Raw genomic sequence first — 5,798 nt, 5'->3', positions numbered from 1 at the left:
TCAGGTGGGCAGGGCTGAGAAACAGAGACAATGTTAGAGTGGTTGGCAAGAAGAGTGCCTGATTTATTTGACTCACCACGCCAAGTAACCCCTCATCAAACCAGAAACTTTTGTCCATTGCAACCATCCTGTCTTCAGTCAACATACCACAGATAATACAGAGCCCAGATGATTTCCCTGCTTGCATCACCCTGCCAAATCCAAGAAAATCAGATGGGGGAAAGAACCAGTTTTCCTTGGCCTGTAGTGGTGACAATTACCATGGAAGCTTCAAGAGGATTGAGTCAAAGTCTGAGCTGTGATCACCTAGGAGGTAAATGAAAAGATCAAAGCTACCATTGGCTGCCTCAAGCCAAAACTAGCATTTTAGCAGCTGAAAACTGACTTTCATCACCAGCCTCTCCACAACCCCTCCCCTCCCACCAAAAAAAGAACAAAGTCAAGACCCAAAAGCTCACTTTCCCTGAGTTTGGCCAAAGAAGGTAAGTATTGTTATATAATCAGAAGCTATCTGTGTAAGGAGGGAGAGCTTAGGACTCTCATGAATTACAGAATAGTGACCGATGAGATTTTTTTACTTGGTCATTTGATTTTAATAAAAGCTCCATTGCAATAAAACTTTCAACACAGCCTGGTTGAGCCATAGGTGTAGGGCTTTAAGGCCTTTCATTCTACTGGAAAACCAGTGAGTCAAGAATGTTAATAAGATCCCTACTGTGTGCTAGGTTCTGGGAGACACACAGAGAAAAATGAAACCAGCCCAGTCCCCCAAGAGCTCCTTTTTTGTCTGGGGAATCCAACACATTTGCCTGTAAGCACATGCCTTGTCTAATGCAAAAGAATTTGGGGCAGGAGGGAGGCTAGGGAGAACCATCACCAGAGAAACAAGAAAGGAGATGTTTCAACTGAGTTTTGCAGGAAACAAAGGCTTTGCATCTTGTAGTCACAGAGGACAATGGTCAGTACTAAGGTGCACAGCTGGGAGATGGAGTGTTCTGTGGGAGAGCCTGTTTGGCCAGTCCCTATTGGCAGTCAGTTAGTGGTGTCCTGAACCCATTTGTGTGTGGGTAGAATGTCCTTTGGCATTCCAGATTGCAAGAGAACAGACTAAAATAATGGGAGGAAATTGCGAGGGGTGGTTTATTCCATTTGAGCCTCTGAAGATCATGGATTTGGTGATAAAAAGCAAAAAACGTATATTCAATACCTTTTTCTCAGAAGTACATGGCACCCAGAAACACCTGGCCGTGTAACCTTGAGCAAGTTACTTAACCCCAATTGCTTAGGGGCGGCCAGGTGGCTCAGTGAGTAAGAGCACCGGCTCCAGTGTCGGGATAACCTGGATCAAATCCGGGCTCAGATACTCAGCACCACACCCAGAAATAATGTAACTGGCCGTGTAACCTTGAGCAAGTTACTTAACCCCAATTGCTTAAAAAAAAAAAGAAGTACATGGCACCTACACAAAAATTGTTTATGTATTAGGATATAAAAAATTCACAGTGAAGTGCAGAAAAAGCAGAAATAGTAAATACATCATAATGCAATAAAAATTACATTCAATAATGGACAATGGAAAAAGAGATCAAAAAATTAATTGGAAACTAAATAATCTAAGCCTAAAAAACAAATGACTCAAAGAACAAATCATAGAAACAATTGATAATTTCATTAAAGAAAATGACAATAGTGTGACAACATACCAAAATTTATGAGATGCAGCCAAAGCCGTACTTAGGAAAAATTTTAAATCTCTAATTGCTTACATCAATAAAATAGAGAAAAGGCAGATCAATGAACTGGGCATGTAACTAAAAAAAGCTAGGAAAAGAACAAATTAAATATCCCTATTTAAACACCAAATTGGAAATCCTGAAAATTAAAGGAAAGATTAATAAAATTGAAAATAAGAAAACCATTGAACTAATAAATGAAACTAGAAGCTGGTTTTATGAAAAACCAATAAAAACATATAAACCATTGATTAATTTGATTTTAAAAAGGAAAGAAGAAAACCAAATTACTAGTATCCAAAATGAAAGGGGTGAATTCACCACCAATGAAAAGGAAATTAAGATAATTGTTAGAAGCTATTTTGCCCAATTATATGCCAATAAATTTGACAATATAAGTGAAATGGATGCATGTCTACAAAAACATAAATTGCCCAGATTAACAGAAGAAATAAAATACTTAAATTACCCAATCTTAGAAAAAGAAATTGAAGAAACCATCAATGAACTCCCTAAGAAAAAAATCCCTGGGACCAGATGGATTCACAAGCAAATTCTACCAAACATTTAAAGAACAATTAGTCCCAATACTATATAAACTATTTGGAAAAATAGGTGGAGAAGGAATCCTACCAAACTCCTTTTACTACACCAGTGTAGTGCTGGTACATAAACCAGGGAAAGCCAAAACAGAGAAAGAAAATTATAGACCAATTTCCCTAATGAACATTGATGCAAAATTTTTAAATAAAAAATTAGCAAAGAGATTACAGCAATATGTCAAAAGAACCATACACGATGACCACATAGGATTTATGCCAGGAATATGGATCTGGTTCAGTGTTACAAAAACTTTCAATACAATTGACTGTATCAATAACAAAACCAACAGAAACCATAAGATTATCTTAATAGGTGCAGAAAAAGCCTTTGACAAAATACAGCATGCATTCCTATTAAAAAATACTTGAGAACAGAAAAATAAATGAAATTTACCTTAAAATGATGAGGTACTTATCTAAAAACATCAACAAACATTATCTGTAATGGGGACAAGCTAGCAGCCTTCCCAGTATAATCAGAGGTGAAGCAAATAAGCCCATTAACACCTCTATTATTTAATATGTTACTAGAAATGTCAGTTGTAACAATAAGAGAAGATAAAGAAATTAAAAGAATTAGAATAGATAATAAAGAAACAAGACTATCATTCTTATAGATGAGATGACATTATACTTAGAAAACCATAGAGAACCAAGTTAAAAAAAACACTTGAAATTATTAACAACTTTAGCAAAGTTTCAGAATACAAAATAAACCCACATAAATCATCAACATTTCTTTATATTGCCAACAAAGTCCAGCAGCCAGAAACAGAGAAATTCCATTTAAAGTGACTTTAGACAATCTAAAATGCTTGGGAGTCTACCTGCCAAGACAAACACAGGAACTATATGAACACAACTAGAAGTCCCTTTCCACACAAATAAAGTTAGAACTTAACACAGGCAAAATAATAATTGCTCACAGGTGGAGCAAGCCAATGCAATAAAAATAACAATTCTACCTAAATTAATTTATTTTATAGAGCTAGAAAATAATAACAAAATTCATCTTAAAGAACAAAAGCTCAAGGATATCAAGGTTGGGGGGGGGATGCAAAAGTAAACTGTCTAACCATGCCAGATCTCAAACTGTATTATAAAGCAGCAATAATAAAAACAATCTGGTACTTGCTAAGAAATAGAATCTTTGGATCCGTGAAGTAGATCAGCTACAAAGTACATTACAGTAAATGATCCTTGTATACTATTATATGATAAACCCAAAGATCCAAGCTCTTTTGGGAACAAAAATTCATTATTTGACAAAAATTGCTGGGGAAATTGGAGAACAGTAAGGAAGAAACTAGATATAAACCAACATCTCATAAGAGTGTAACAAGATAAGGCCAAAATGAGCACATGAATTACAAATAAAGGGTGGTATCATAAGCAAATTAAGAGAGCATGGAATAGTTTGTCAGATCTGTGAATAAGGGAAGAATTTAGGACCAAAGGAGATATAGAGAGCATCATAAAATGTAAAATAGTTTTTATCATATAAAATTAAAGAGTCTTTCACAAACAAAACCAATGCAATCAAAATTATAAAAAAAGCAGAAAACTGGGGGGGGCAAAATTTTGCAACAAGCATCTCTAATAAAGTTTTCATTTTTCAAACATATAGAAAACTGAGGCAAATTTATAAAAATGCAGGTGATTCCCCAACTGACAAATGATCAAAGGATAGGAACGGGAAGTTTTCAGACAAAAAATTTGAGCTATCTATAGTTATATGAAAAAATAGTTGAAGGGACAGCCAGATGGCTCAGAGAGTAAGAGCACCGGCTCCAGTGTTGGGATGACCTGGGCATCAAATCTGGGCTCAGATACTTAGCACCACACCCACAAAGAACTGGCCATGTAACATTGAGCAAGTTACTTAACCCCAATTGCTTTAAAAAAAAGTTGAAATTGGTATTGATCAGAGAAATGCAAATTAAAACAGCTGTTGAGGTACTACTTCATACTTATCAGAGTGAGTGGCTAATATTATTATAAAAAGGAATATGTTGGGGGGGGTTGTGGGAAAAACTAGGACATTAATGCATTGGTTTTTTTTTCCAGCTTATTAATACAGTATTTATTTGTCTTCCCTCTGTCAAACCCTGAGCCCATGGCTTTCCCCAGGGCTACCTGGTAAGATGGAGGTGGAGGTATACACAGGCTAGAAGAGACATGGAAGAACCAGGAGGATGAGGAGGAACATTCAGAAACGTAGGGGAATCGAAATGGCTCCATCACATGGCGAAGAGGATGAGGAAGGCCACCATCAGGCAAAAGAGCCCCATGGCCTCAGACAGGGCAAAGCCCAAGATGGCCTAGGAAAAAAGCTGTTGCTTCAGGGTTCCTGGCATAACTGATGATGAGACTTCCAAACACAGTCCCAATCCCAGCTCCAGAGCCGGCCACCCCCACAGTGGCAGCCCCAGCCCCAATAAACTTGGCTGCTGTGTCAATGTCCTTTGAGACAGCACCAGTTTGGAATCCACATCTGGGGACAAGAGAGGTCAAGGGACTTTATGCTGCCAAAATGCTGAGGTTCTCATCTGTCCAAACCTCTGACCGCTTTAGCACCACTGCAGACAGCGATCTACTCAGCAGCTGAGAGCTGCTCCTCACAAGGGCAGGGGTAGAGATGAACTTGGAGCAGGCATACATTCTCAGGGGGTGAGGGGCAAAGCTGAAGAGCTGCCAGCAGAGCAGAGGAGACAAAGAGGGGGAGGACATTAATGCATTTTTGCTGGAGTTGTGAACTTATCCAACCATTCTGAAGAGCAATTTGGAATACCCAAAGGGCTATCACACCCTTTGATTCAGCAATACCATTGCTAAGTCTATATCCCAAAGATACCCCCCAAAAAGGGGAAAGGACCTATTTGTAAAAAAATATTTAAAGCAGTTATTTTTGTGGTAACTAAGAATTGAAAATCAAAGGGATGCCCATCAATTGAGGAAATGACTAAAAAAGCTGTGGTATTTGATTGTAATGGAATATTATTGTGCTCTAAGAAATGACAAACAGGATGGTTTCAGAAAAACCTCAAAAGACTTACATGAATTGATGCACAGTGAAGTGAACAGAACCAGGAGAATGTTGGCCATAGTAACAGCAAGATTGTATGATGAAGAACTGTGAATGACTTAGTTGTTCTCAGCAATACAAGGATCCAAGAAAATCCTAAAGAACTAATGATGAAGCATACTATCTGACTGCAGAGAAAGAACTGATACTGTTTAAATAAAACTGAAACATGCTATTTTTCACTTTCTTTCATTTTTTTTCTTTTTTTTAGTCTTCTTGTCCAAAACGACTAACATGGAAGTGTTTTATATAATCTCACATGTATAACCTATATTTGATTGTTTACTATCTCAGGCAGTGGGGAGAGAAGGGAGAGAAGAAAAGATAGAATTTGGAACTCAAAACTTTAAATAAAAATGTTTTTAAAAATGTAAAACA

At 37.3% G+C, this 5,798-nt stretch overlaps 1 pseudogene; it reads right to left on the bottom strand.

Annotated features, from left to right (window-relative positions):
* Positions 1–4,389: 4,389 nt before the first annotated feature.
* Positions 4,390–5,055, bottom strand: LOC138165969 (ATP synthase F(0) complex subunit C2, mitochondrial pseudogene; annotated as a pseudogene).
* Between the last annotated feature and the right edge of the window lie 743 nt (positions 5,056–5,798).

Source organism: Petaurus breviceps, unplaced genomic scaffold (assembly GCF_028583685.1).
Source record: "Petaurus breviceps papuanus isolate PSGF00001 unplaced genomic scaffold, PetGlider_PUasm1.0 218, whole genome shotgun sequence".
NCBI classification, from domain to species: Eukaryota; Metazoa; Chordata; class Mammalia; order Diprotodontia; family Petauridae; genus Petaurus; species Petaurus breviceps.
This window is presented reverse-complemented; position numbering and strand designations above follow the sequence as displayed.